The sequence below is a fragment of the Magnolia sinica genome, chromosome 9, assembly GCF_029962835.1.
Source record: "Magnolia sinica isolate HGM2019 chromosome 9, MsV1, whole genome shotgun sequence".
Taxonomy (NCBI): Eukaryota; Viridiplantae; Streptophyta; class Magnoliopsida; order Magnoliales; family Magnoliaceae; genus Magnolia; species Magnolia sinica.
The window spans coordinates 37,006,753-37,021,883 of NC_080581.1; positions in this window are offsets into that span (position 1 = coordinate 37,006,753).

Below are 15,131 nucleotides of genomic sequence, written 5' to 3' on the forward strand. Positions count from 1 at the left end.
TTTTTAAATCAGTTTTTCTACGATTTTTTCGTGATAGGGCCCACATCAGTTCGATCCGACCCAGCCATTGGATTCTACGGCCCATGATCGATAAAATGAGACCAATATACAACGTGTTTTTGGTGAATAGAAGGATCAAAGTGGGTTTCAATGGTAATACCACTATTTCCTATGGTATGGCCCGCCCGAGAATCGGATTGGTCCCAAAATTTGGCTCAATGCCTAAAATGAGCTAGAGAATGGAAAGGACGGCTTGGATTATATATATACATCAAGGTGGGGCCTGCATGTGTGGCCCACCTCAAAAGCACCCTTTTTTTAAAAAAGCTTGACAGTACACACCCATGTCAGTGCACATACTCCACGTTAGCCACACCCATCCTCACGTCCAGCGTCTCTGGCGTCTAGAGATGCTGGACGGCTGGGATAGACATATCATCATGGTGGGTCCCACATGTACGTGGCCCACCTACACTTATATACATATATAATGTATATCTTATATTATATATATATATATATATAATATCATATTATATATCATATGTATATATATATATATATCATATTTATATTATATAAAATATAATATATAACAAGAAGGGCATTGGATCCATTTCAACCATGGATGGTGTGGATCATCACCTACAATAGGGTGGGCCACACCGTCTGATGTTGATGGACGGAGTAGATATAATATATTTTGGTGGGATCCATGCCATTACATTGGAAAGAGAGAGAGAGAGAGAGAGAGAGAGAGAGACGGTGGTGGAGAGGAGGGACCCTGCCACTATGGGCCCTCCATTAATACAACACATACATCAAGTGGGTCGCACAACAAGTGGACCCTAAATTTTGAAATTAATGGTGGATCACCCACCTTTAAGCCTTCTCCTTGCTCCCTTAGGCTCCTAAGCTCCTTGCCTTCATCTTTGATGAAGGTTGATGGGGTTTTGATGGTGGGGATGAGAGATGAGAGGGTGAGCCACACTTGTTGTTTGAGAAGGCTTGGAGAGGCTTGGACATATGGAGTTTTTGGGGTTGCTTGAGAGATTTGAGAAATGAGAGAGAGAGTGAGATGATGGGAATGATATGGATGGGATGATGTAAGGAAGGGGATGGGAGGGTATGGTTTAGTTTGAAATATTTGTAAAAGGCGTATGGGTGAGTTTGAAAATTGTAAAAGGGAATGGTGAGGTGGAGAGAGAGAGTGGACTTTTAAAAAGGTGGGGATGGGTTGGTTGTACTTGAGGTAAGGCTTGTACTTGACATTGATTGATGGGACATATCATAGAGATTTTCTCGATATTCGCAACACGCGGCATTTTTTCAAAATGAACGCAGGCCCACATCTCCTAGCCTGGGTATCGGTTCGGTGCGCGAGTCGCGGCGTTGGAACCGCGGCAACGACGCGATCGCTAAGATACCAATTTCGGTTCAAACCGACTTCGGTATGCGGAACCCGATTTTGGATCACGCACAAACATCGGATATAAGTTGAGGATTGCCGAAATTCTACCGGAAGGACCGTGGAAGCTAATGGAATGGTACGGACTAGGACACGAGTCTTACAGAGGTAGAATGAAGAAGAGTAGGAGCAGTGAATGGGTGATAATGTGTTGACTTAGTGAGTCAACTCATCGAGTCAGTGATGGGCTTTCACTGAGTGGTGTCATGTGCAGCAACCCTGTTGAGCATGTAATGAATGAGAAAGAAAGAAGAAGAAGGTGAAAGAAAGAATGAAGAAGAAAAAAAGGAAAAGAAAGAAGAGGGAAGTCAAGCCGAGTTGACTCAATGAGTTGACCCACTATGTCAAGAATGAGTTGGGCCGGGCATGGACTGAGTTACACAACTAGGTGAGTCAAGTCTCAAATTCTTTCTATTATGCCTATTAGTAGTATGTTATTAATAATTAATATATTATTGTTATTATCAAAGTATTAGTATATTAATATTTTTAAAATAACAATATTATCATTATTATTTTCTTTATCGGTTATCATTATCATTGTTAATATGATCATTAACATTACTTCTTATTAGATTGTTAGTTATGCAAAAATATTATTAGGTGTTGTGGGTATATTAATATCTTGAATTATCATTATTAATAGTATCAATCAATACTTTAAATATGAATAATTTTCTATTCATTGCACAAAAATTCGGATTCGAGTTTTAAAACCTAAGCTTAAATTTAATTTGCACAATGAAACCCTAAACTTGCATGAACTAAACCCTAAGCCTTAATCCTAATGGTGCAAGTTTAATAACATTGAAATCTGACCCCTCAAATATTCTAATTTTGTTAGATTTTGATCCTAGGTCATGTACAATTAACTCTAGCATCATCGGGAGACGAACCAACTCTTGAAAGGTAAGGATCAGCCTTCAAGCTTTTCCACATCTTGATAATTAACCTTGCTCACTTATCTTTGTTCATTTACCTTATCAATTGCTTAATGCGGTTCATTGCTCTTATTAATTTAGATTCCTTACGATAATTGATGAATTGGGTTCGATATGAATTAACTACCTCTAATCTGATTTGAAATGTATGCTTTAGATATGCATTTGCTATCTCGATAATATTATACATGATTTATTTTGTTATTCATGATCACTTGATGAAATGATTAGAGGTCCTAAAACTAGTGGCCGTTTTGTCTAATAAATTAAATGAAACATATATTGTGAACTTATCATCTTATCGATTGTTTGTTGCCTAAGTGGCTTTTGGGATAATCCCTTTTTATTACATACTTGGGATGGGTCGTTTGCCCTATGCGGCTTGATTTAATATTTGCCCTACGTGGCTTTAAGGAACCATCTTCATATAACCTTACGATGATAAGTCTCACTTGTAGAATTATAATTGGCCACTAGTTGAGTAGATTACCTTAAAACATCTTATTTGTTAGTCTCATGAACCAGGGATGGTGGAATGGAACATTATGCCTAAGTTGTCGGCCTATGCTGGGTGACAAACCCTCCATAGTAACCTTTGAACTTTCTTAAGATGATTGTTTAAAATTGGAATAATAATGGTTGAGCTAATCATGCATTTTCATTGTATATATTACGGTCTTTTTCAGGTGGTTAGTTCTCCTTAGGTGTACCTTTGTGTACTTTTCTGGGTGACTAATTCTCCTTGGGCGATCTATATTATTTGGTCTTTTCCCGATGGTTAGTTCTCCTTAAGCATACCTTTGTATACTTTTTCAGGTGACTAGTCCTCCTCGGGCGATCTATATATTATTATGGTCTTTTCTGGGTGGTTAGTTCTCCTTGGGCGTACATTTATGTACTTTTTCGGGTGACTAATTCTCCTTAGGCGATTTATATATTATTATGGTCTTTTCCGGGTGGTTAGTTCTCCTTGGGCGTACCTTGTGTACTTTTCCTGGTGACTAGTCTTCCTTGGGTGATTTATATATTATTATGGTCTTTTTCGAATGGTTAGTTCTCCTTGGGCGTACCTCTGTGTACTTTTCCAGGTGACTAGTCCTCCTTGGGCTATCTATATATTATAGTCTTTTCTGAGTGACTGGTTCTCTTTGGGTGTACCTTTGAGTACTTTTCTAGGTGGTTAGTTCTCCTTGGGCAACTTTTCACAAACTGGATGTGCATCCCCAGGTCTGTGAGCATATGCATGCATCCATGCATTTCAACAAGATTGTCTTATGTGATTTATTTAATGAATACGTATTTGATAAACCTTATCTGATTTCCTTGGTAATCTTTGTGCAATATTTGTTATACACTGACTTGTTAACTATGCTTAATTATCTTGGTGATACGATAAATCTTGAGGGGTACACCTCACTGCGATAGTCATTGACGTTATCGAACCGTACTCAATGTGCAGGAGATGCAGATGATGCGTATACTGATGTTCATGTGGAGTGGGAGGAGACAGATGATCTTGTGACTCTTCATTCCTGATTTTATTTGTATTTAATTCATATTGTTATGTTTGTAAAGGTTAAGACATTGGTTTGTATAAGTTTTTGGGTAACCACTTTAAACTTTAGTTATGTATATTTGGACTCCCTCTTATACTTGAATTGTTTCCATCACACTATATTACTAACTCTTAACTCTGATTTAAAAAAAAAAATGCATGTGAAATTTGAGTTATAGTTAAAGGTTAACACACTGGTTTTCGGAAAACGAGTAGCATGTATTCAAGTTTCAAAAATCGAGGTGTTACAATAATCTTATCTTTATATATTCTTAGTGTATTTCTATCCCGAGGCCGAGGTCAGTATCCGAGGCCGACCTCCAAATTTGGCTGCTAACCAAGGTCGACTTCTTTGGTTAAGGTTAACCTCTAAGTCCATGGTTGGTACCTGAGGCCGAGGTCGGGGTGATTTTTCGGCCCTCAAGCAAACCATAGTCTTCGAATCCGTTAATTTCGTCAGTCCATTTTATACCCATAACAGTAGCCCCATGCATACTTCTGAGCATTCTTCAGAAGCTCGGGAAGTAAGTTAGTGTAGACTGACACAGTATGATGCCTCGCGTTGAAGAGGTCGAGAGGTCGGACGGAGTAGAGCTAGTGGGAGGGACTTTTCTTCCATTCAATTGAGGGGAGTCCCAGTCGTCGATCGATCGAAAGTCAGGCGATGTAGAGCTACTAGGAGGGCCTTTTCTTCCCTTCAACTAAGGGAAGTCCCAGTCGTCGATCAAATGTCGGCTGATGTAGAAGTAATAAGAGGGACTTTTCTTCCCTTCAACTGAGGGAAGTCCCAGTCGGATGATGTAGAACTAATAAGAGGGACTTTTCTTCTCTTCAACTGATAAAAGTCCTAGTCGGGTGATGTAGAACTAATAGGAGGGACTTTTCTTCCCTTCAACTGAGGGAAGCCCTCGTAGTCGGTCATTGTGTAGTTCGAATAGTCGAGAAATCATTTAAAAGAAATTTCTTCCCCTAACTTAGGGAAGTTCTTTTATTGTAGAGTGTCCCAAGCGCCTTTTTTGCCCTTTAAGAAGGGAGATCGCCCTTATCAAGTAGGTCGGTTAGTTGACACGGTAGGCTTGGTGGATATCGCTGACCTGACCTCGTAATTCCTTGAGTTCTGCATTTCCATGGCCCTTGTTCTTAGCTACCACCTCGGGAGCCTTTCCACGCCTCTTCTTTTCCAACGTGTGACGCAAGTTGGAGTTGGAGGATGTGGTAATTCCTGAGGTGTGGGAGGGCACATGGCTCGAATGCCTAGGATGTTGCTTGGTTTTTTGAGAGTTGACTGGTGCTTGAGGTAGCGCATAGACCTCGATGGCTGCCCGTGCATCTATCCCTTGGTCGGGAGGTAGGTTTTATCTCTCCAAAATCTGCATTATCAGGTTAATGTTACCGGTCAATGCTTTGACTTGACATTCTAGAGAGACGAGTCGAACCCCTCGATTTTGGGACCGTTGTGGAGGGCCTGCAAGCGTAGAATCAACTTGGAGTTGGAAAGGCAGATCTCCTTGGTTTGCGGACTATTTTGCTAATGCAGGAGCAGTTACAGCAATGACGGCCAGAGCTCTCTTTCCTCCTTTCGTCATTGTTATTTTCTGGTAAAGTAGGAACGACTTTGATGTCGATCCCATAGATGGCACCAAACTGTTGATGCAAAAATCTGGTCAACCCTTTTTAGACCTTCGAGTATCTGCACGAGAAGAAGACAAAGGAGACCCTGGCTAGAGGAGGGTATCCTCCGATGCTAAAGTCAGGATAGGAATCTAGGTTTAGTAGTATTGAGGGGTTTTAGGTGAGAAATTTGTGTATCTTTCATCGTAGGCAGAGTCCTTATTTATAACCTTTTGGGGGTGGTGGCGTATATGGCAATGCTTCTGTATGGTAGATGCATATTGCGGAAGAGATCTTCCTCCGGACATGTCGTGATTGATTTCCTTATATCCTCGGCAAATATCTAAGAGGATAATCCTATCTTTATAGTGAATATCTCGGAAGATAATCCTATCTTTATATATTCTAAGTGTATTTCTGTCTCGACGCTGAGGTCAGTTCCCAAGGCCGAGGTCGATATCCGAGGTTGACCTCCAAGGTTGGTAACCAAGGTCGAGGTCGGATACCGACCTCCAAAGTTAGTAACCAAGGTCGAGTTCTTTGGTCGAGGCCAACCTCTAAGTCCTAGATTGGCTCCTGAGGCCAAGGTCAGGATGATTTTCCGGCCCTCAAGAAATCCATAGTCTTCAAGTCTGCTCATCTATTTAGATTAGCTAATGCTTGCTTCCATGCTAGATTAGGCCAAGCTATTGACTTCCTGCCCTTCTTTACTTCAATTTTTGTTATATGAAATTGATTTTGATGTATCCCCAAATTTGTGATGATTTGGGGGTAACGAGCCTGTATGTCGTTATATGTTTCGATAGGGTTGAATGGCTATGTTTATTGATATGCATGCCTGAATTTTCTGTGACTAAGAGTAGTTTATGATCTCCTGTATAATGCTAAATGATTAAATCCCTTTCTAGGTTGGCTAGCGAAACTACAAGACCCGCACGGGCAGCCCCACCGATTGGGCCACCCAATGACCAATCTGAACAATTTAGGTCGAACACCGATAGCAGGCAGTAGTTGGACTACGTGGGATGCTCTCACCCAATGGCAGGTGTTCCGTAGTTCGCCCGAATTGAATAAATTGTCCCACTAACTGACCAACTATGTCTATTAATCATAAATAATTGCTCCTGTTTAAACCTGAGACACCCTACATCCATGTAGCGCTCACTGGTAACAAGTATTATGCGATCCACAAGTCTCAGAAGCTGGGCATGGTGGAATGAGATACTATTCTCGAGCCGTCGGCTTACGTTGGAGTGATGAGCCTTCCCATAGTGACTGTGAGTAATCCATGTTACAAACCCATCTCATGAGCCAGGTATGGTGGAATAGGATACTATGCTCGAGTTGTCGACCTGCACTGGGGTGATGAACCTTCCTGTAGTGATCGCGAGTAAGCCTACTTTACAAGCCACCTTTCGTATGCATTTTTCGGGAGTGACGAACCCAAATGGATCAAGGATCGCAGGTGCAAGGCCACCACGTGTAAGCCCCGTATCCTAGACCATACCTTTCCATAGGCTTCCGCGGTCTTCCCGGTCGAATTCCGGCAACCTTTGACCTCTAACCGGTAATTGCGCGCGACCTGGATTCTCGTGCTGTCAACCCGAGTCGACTCAACCCAGGACTCATACCTTAGCGACCGCGTCGTCGCCGCGGTTCCGATGCCGCGACTCGCGCGCTGATGCAATGCTCTGGTTGGGAGATGTGGGCCAGCGTTCGGTGCGAGGAAACGCCGCGCGTGCGAATTCCGAGAGAATCTCTACAAGGTGTCACATCAATCAATCAATCCCATCATGTCAAGTACACATCAACTTTCACCCTTTCCCAAGCAACCCCCAAAGTCAAAAAAGCTCTTACACAACCCATGCTTTTCTTACACATTTTGCCAAAAAAGTCATAAAGTCTCTTACACCCATCCCTCTCTCCCATCCATCACTCCATCACCCATCATTCTCTCTCTCTCTCTCTCTCTCTCTCTCTCTCTCTCTCTCTCTCTCTCTCCCTTACAAGTCTCTCTCTCATTTCAACTCTCCCTTAAGCAATTCATACGTATGGTCCTCCCATGGTGAGAAAATCTCATTTGTGAGGTCCACCTTTCCTACCCCTTCATCTCTCATCTCAACCATTCATTTTTCATCTTCCTCCATTAAAGAGGAGCACAAGGAGCTAACGAAGCCAAGGGAGCAAGAAGATCAAGCGGTGGGTGTGTTATAGGGTAGATTTTGATGTTTTTAAGTTGGGCCAAGTGAGGCCAACCGATCAATGGTTTGGATCTCACTTTGGACCCTAAGATGTGGCCGATAGCCCACTTGGATCATCATGATCATTCCATGATGGGGCCATTCTCCATGGACCCCATCATGACGTTTATTTCCTTGTATGCTTAGGGTCATCTAGACCATCTATTTTAGTGGAGAAAGGATCTCCACCGTTGGATTTCAATTCCATGGACCCCACATGTAATGGGACCCACTTGATGTATGATTTAGTGCAAGGGAGGGCCCATAGTGCCGGGGTCCCTCCATCACACGGTCTCACTCTCTATCTCTCTCCCTTTTTATTTTATTTTATTTTTATTTTATTTTATTTTATTTCGTTGTTATGATGATGAGGTTGTGTGGCCCACTTGAATGGACCCCCACCATGAGGTAGGTACCTTATCCAAACCATTTATAAGTGGGGCCCATCTTATATGTGTAGCACCCACACCATCCATCACTTGGTGGCCCACCTAAGCAGGGCCCACCTCCAACCTATATGCAAAGTCCAGCGTCCAGGAACGCTGGACGTATGTTGGAAGAAACACAAATACAAGCTTTTTTCCCCAAGCTTGGAATGGTCCACTCATATGGGTCCCACCTTGATGTATGTATTAAATCCATGCCGTCCAATCCTTTCCTAAGTTTATTTTAGGCGCTGAGCCAAAAGATGTGATCAATCAGACCTTCGGGCGGGCCATACCATACCAAAAGGTGGTTTTCACCATTAAAACCTTCCCTGATTGGTTATACACTGGAATATGTCCAATATTGGACTTGTTTTGCTCGTGGTGAGCCATGGAAGAACGCTGGACGGTGTGGATTCACTGGATGTGGACCCCACCTGCAAAATCTGCGAATTTTCTGAAAAAAAATAAAATAAATAAATAAATGAACAAAGCAGCTACTGCTGCTGTTGTCAGCGTTGCAGCAGGCAGCGCCAGCGCACGTCCGGGCGGTCAGTGGACGGACAGGCAGTGGCCATGGCCGTAGCTGTGGGCCCCACCTTGATGTTTGTACACCATCTAAACCGTTCATAGGGTGGGCCATCCCCTGACGTGGGCCCATTCCAAAAATCAGCCAGATCCAAGACTCAGGTGGCCCACACGGTAAGAAACAGTGGGATTAGACCTCTACCTTTGAAATCTTTTTGGGGTCCACAGAAGTTTTGGATCTGGGTGAAATTTGTTTTAACCCTTCTTCTAGGCCCATGGGACCTTATCAGCGGGTTGGATGGCATATCAACATTTCAGTGGGCCCCACATGGAGCCCAGCAATGATGTATGTGTTTTATGGCTACCGTCCAGGCGGACGGTGGGGGCCAGCAGCGATGTAAGTGTTTTATCCCCACCGTCCCTGGACGGTGGGCCTGGGATGGTGTGGTGCATGCGTGTGTGGTGCGTGCGTGTGTGTGTGTGTATATATATATATATATATATATATATATATATATATATACATATATAATATTATATTATATATAATATTATATGTAATGTATATATATTATATATTATATTATATATAATATAAAGGTGGGGGGGTAGGCCCATTTCAGTTCACTTATGGGCTAGGATTGAGGCCCACTTTGATGTCTATGTAAGGTCCATGGGTCGAGGCCCATTTAATGTATTAGGGGCCCATGGGTCGAGGCCCATTAAGATGCAATGAGGCTAATGGGTTGAGGCCCATTTGATGCATGTATGGGGCCCAATTGGCGAGGCCCATTTGATACATATAAGGCCCATGTGAGCAGGCCCATTTGATGCACTCTAAGGCCCACGGGTTATAGCCCATTGCAATGAACATAAGGCCCATTGATGCGGCCCATTGATGTGGCCCACTTAATGAATATAAGGCCCATGAGGTACGGCCCATTTGATGTATTGAAGGCCCAATGAGATATACCTAAGGTTCATTGCAATGTGCAGTCCCAACATGATTCATGTAATGATATTTATGACAGTCGTGCCTTGGGAGCAATGGTGGTTTGACGTCCACATTGCAAGTATAGTGTGGTTAAATGTCCGCATTATGACTTTCCCTAGGGCCCATTATTAGGCTCGTACGTCTGATGTGTAGGCCGTCTAGGCCCATCTTTGTTATGATTATCATTCATCCTGTACAGCATGTTTAATTCCATGATTCATAATCATATGCATCATACGTATGCTTGATATGAGAAATGCCTGATCATAGCATATGCCTTCGGGCAGATGGTTTAGGGGCTCCCGTACAGGGGTGTTGCCCTACATGAGCGTACGATACGCGCAGGATTGCTGCATGACTGGATAGTGTGATTCATGCATTCGCATTGTGTGATATGGTTACTGTACGTCCTAGCGACATCAGGGCCGTAGCCTCCACAGACGTATCGTGGTTGGAAGGATTGGATACCGGAAATACTGTTCTACATGGGGTGCGATAGATATCCCTGGGTGAAAGTCCCTAAACCCTTATGGTACCAGGAGGTTGCTCCAACGTCTAGACCGAGTTGATGCATGAGCGCTGAGTGCCGATTCCAGACGGTTGCGCTTACCACTGTGTCGTGGTCGGTTGGAAGGGGGTGCGGCCTTACCCGCCTGAGAGTAGGGGGTAATTCTAGGCTGAGTCTGACCAGCTCGAGGAATGGGTCCGCTATTGACGAGCCGAGCCCGATATTGGCAGGCGGATAGTGAGGTCTTTTCCACTCACCTTATTGCGCGCGATGGGGCGGCAATCTGGCTTGGAGTGTACTAGACCCCGGTGATATTCCAGATTTGAGCCGTATTGACATGTGGACTTAGATGAGGATTTATATGCTTGACTTGCATTTCGCATTGCATGGCCTTGGTATGGCCGACATCATTCTTTGCACCGCATGGCCTTGGTACGGCTAGTGGGATTCTTAGCATTCATCAGCATGTTCCGCATTACTCTGATACTGCATAGCTACATTACCACCTTGAGCATACACTTTCACCACCCTCTAAGCTTTCTATAAGCTTATGCACGACCGTTGCGTGCAGGTGACGTTGGATCGCAGCAGCGCTGAGGCTTGGGCGCGTGGCTGATCTTTTTGGAGCTTTTGGTCTATCATCATTGTATTTCCCTTATGCTCATTGTACTTGTAAAGTTTTTTATTATAGTGGAAATGTGATGGAGTTTTTGGTTGTTGTTTGTGGGTTATGCCTTTAGTTATGCTTGTTACGAATCAAACTGATGTTGAAAATCCTCCTTGTAGCATCCCAGGATCGGAACCTGGCGAATGGGCGCTGGGAGCCGAGAATGGGGTTCTACGGAGGCTGTCGGCGCCGGATTCGGCGATCGGGAATTTTGTGAGCCCGGTTTCTGAGTTTGGGGCGTGACACCACGGCCGGCCTCGCGATCGGGTTAGGGCATTGACTTCCTTAGGGTGTCCCAGTTTCCTCAAAACTATTGGATGAATGAATGTAACTAAACACTTGGCTAACATATTGTCCATCACATCGCATTAGTTAAGTTGGCAACTCGGCAGTCGAGGTCGCATTGTGGGAGTGTTGGGCATATGTGATCGTTAGATGGTGTTGCTTGAGGGAGCGTTGGATGTCGAGGGCATGCATCATATCATAATAACATGCATACGCATTAACAAGAGTAGCTAGAAACTTTGTGTTTGATGTTTTTCATTAATTGCACCTATGGAATTGATAACTTGTATAACTTATTGCTAATGGAACCCATTGAGTTGATCACTCACTCTCACTCTAGGACGGTGTTTTAAAACACCAACCAGACACTTTCGTAGATGCATGTACTAGGAATCCGATGCATTGGAGGAGGCTCACATAGACTCGGAGGAGTCCTCATACTTCTAGTAGATGGATGGACCGATGTAAGACCCTTTCAAGACATTAATGAGATTCTTGAGTTGATATATGTTACAATTTTGAAACTGTATATATTGTTCAGTTGTAGTCTCATACTCTGGATAAACATATTTTACTTGTTAGTTGATTTACTTATGTTTAAATTTACGTTTATTCGAGAGTACTTCACATAGTCTAATTTAATTCCATGAATTTCTCAAATGCTAGGTGAAACAAACTATAGAACCCTGCTTCTGCAAAGCATAAGCGACACCCGAGAGTCTAGTATCTACTCGACCCCCGAAATCCGGGTCATTACAAAAGGGGAGATGCGTGGGTGGAGAGGCTTGTACCATCAGTTGGACCAAGATCAATTGGGTATTTGGCCTTAATTACATGGACATGCCAGAGCATAAAAAGGTGAAATTACTAGCATTCAAATTAAAATCTGGTGCTTCTGAATGTTAGGAGAAATTACAACTCTCATGTACCCGACAGAACAAGGCTCACATCTCATTATGAACATGGATGAGACGCCTTCTTCGATCACGATTCATTCCTAGTGATTACGAGCATGTATTGTTCCAGCAATACCAAATTTGCTGACAGGGGAATCGAATTGTCATGGATTACATCGAAGAATTTCAACGGTTGGCAATGCAGAATGACCTGTCAGAAACCAATTCATAGAATATAGCATGATTTATAGGTGGATTATGATCGAAGATTCAGGATCGAGTTTAGATACGCCCGGTCGGGACCGTGGATGAAGTAGTTCAGTTGGCATGTAGGGTAGAAACACAACTTGCAAGAGTTCTTATTCAACCTTACCCTCCAACTCGACCCCCGATGACGGGTCTCACGTAGGATTCAATACTGACACGAGGAAAAGAACCAGTAGGAGGACATCCTCAGCCTTCTGCAACCAGTGGGAGTAGCCCATCTAGGCCTCAATATGCAGCACCAACAATAGTGGTTCCTAGTAGGATTCCAAATCCTTATGGTCGGCAAAGGCCGAACAATTGTTACTGTCGTGGCCAACCGAGCCACTTATTAAACACCTACCCTCAACGCCCCACAACCCACTTGACCATTAGCGAAGGGATCACTGAAGGAGATGTCGTAGAAGAAGAACCTAGCTTTTATGAAGATGAACAAACCATTGAGGAATGAGCTGGTAGCGAAGAATGGACGACCAGGCGATTATGTACAGCCCATGGAAGGATTTACATCCACAACAACACAATATATTCCGTGTGCGGTACACCGTCAATGGCAAAGTCTGTGATGTAAATCGTAGACAATGGTAGTAGTGAGAACATCGTCTCAAAAGTGATGGTGGACAAGTTACAGCTACATACAACAAAATATCCTTCCCCTTACTCAATTGGTTGGATTAAAAGGGTGATCGAGACCAATATAACTGAATAATATACTGTCTCATTTTCAATTGGTAAAACTTATAAGGATCAGATACTTTGTGAAGTGGTCGACATAAAAGCATGCCATATGTTACTCAGTTGACCATGAGAGTTTGCTAATGATGCAACCCACCGAGGACGAGACAATATTTATATATTTGTTAAGGATGGTCGGAAGATAGTCCTTGCCCCTATGGCACCAGAGAAATACCCCAAATCTTCTAAAGTGGAGGGGAGCTCCCTCTTGACTATTTAGGATTTCGTGGAGGAATCCAAGTAAATTAGCGAGGTATACGCCGTAGTGGTAAAGAGCGAGGAATCGAAGCCCTTAGACATTTCTCCAAGTTTAAGGCTATTCTTGTACGAATTTAAAGAAGTTGGCCTGAAGATTTACCAAATGGATTGCCCCTCATGAGGGACATCCAACATCACATAGGCCTCGTTGTTGGGGCTAACTTGCCCAACCGTCCTCACTATCGGGTGAGTCAGAAAGAATATCTAATCTTGTAAGTACAAGTGAAGGAACTGATCCATACTAATCAAGTCAAGGAGAAAAAGAGTCAAGTCAAGGAGATCTTGAGTACATGCATTCTTTCAGCTTAAGAGTCTAATGCAAAGTATAATGAAGAGTTTGATAAACATCGGTGCCAAAAAATATTCGAGTACCATGACCGAAGTACATTGGATAACTCAAGGTTGAGTTTTTTCCAAGTGGAGAGGTCTAATGTAGGACATGGCACTGATACACTCCTAGCATGTGGATGGGCCGAAAGAAGGTGAACCATAAATTTTGTATAACTTTTGATCCGAGTATCATTATGGGCACACCAAATCGAGTATCATGAACCGAATAAGGACGAGAAATTGAAGACGAGTTCTTTTAAAGTGGAGAGGACTAATGTAGAGAGAGTCACGGACACTTTCATTTCCAAGATGGACCAAAGAAGGCATGATCGGAGGTGGAGGTGATCCAGACCGTCAATATGTTATAATAGGCGTATCTCGCAAACCGGAATGAGTTACTCGATGTACCATATATGATTTTGGGGTAGAAGAAGATATTTTAGCCAACCAACCAGGCTATAGCCTGGTTGCCCATGCCAAATTTGCAAGATTCCATCAGATCGACGGTTGAAAATCCATTTTATTTCGGTTTCTATTATTTATAGTAATTTTTAGTTTGATTATAACTCTCCATCCTTTGAGCTTTAGGAGTTTTGTCCAACATGAAAAGTGTTTATAAAATTTAGGAGAATAACGTGGTCAAGTCACATAGGACACTTAATATAAATAGTAAATTTACTATTTATAGTAAGTTACGAATTTTAGGAAGTTTTAGATGTAGTTTAATTCCGAAACTTCTTTTAAGGATTAGTATTCTAATTTAAAGGGTTGTAAACACGTTTATTTCAATCATCAATCAATTTATGAATTTTCATGAATATTATTTTTATTTTATTAATTTTTCCTCGTAGATTCGAGAAGTCTCTGTGAGGAGTCCGGAGAAGTTTCGTGGACTCATAGTAGTTATCCCTGAGGGAGACGGTAAGCGACCTCATCACGCCCATCCCTGGGTCAATGAGCTACCATGTAAAATCACAACTATCGGATGGTCCAACTATGAATATCATGGTGGACCTTGGGATGGTTTCAATGCCGGGCATTTCCATCCCAACTGTCTTATGTAGTGTGGTAAACTTGAGTTTTCGATCTGCCTAATGTTCCTAAACTGGGGAAACTGATGAATGGGGAAGATTTCTTACGGACATCTCAATGGGCCCCATATAGCTTCCGACCATAGAAACTTCCCTTGGGCAAGGCACAGGAAACTTGTGTTCCAAGCATTAGGCCATCCTACTCGTGAACTGGGCAACAGAGCATCGACTATCCATTACCTACCATGAATTAGTGAAGCTCTGTTATGAATTACAGTATAGCTGTTTATTCAAATATGGACCATTAATTAGGTGGGCCAAAGAATCAGACACGTCTGCTCATCTCGGAGGATAATGATATGAGAAAAATAAGAGGCCGAGTCCAAGGAAGTTTC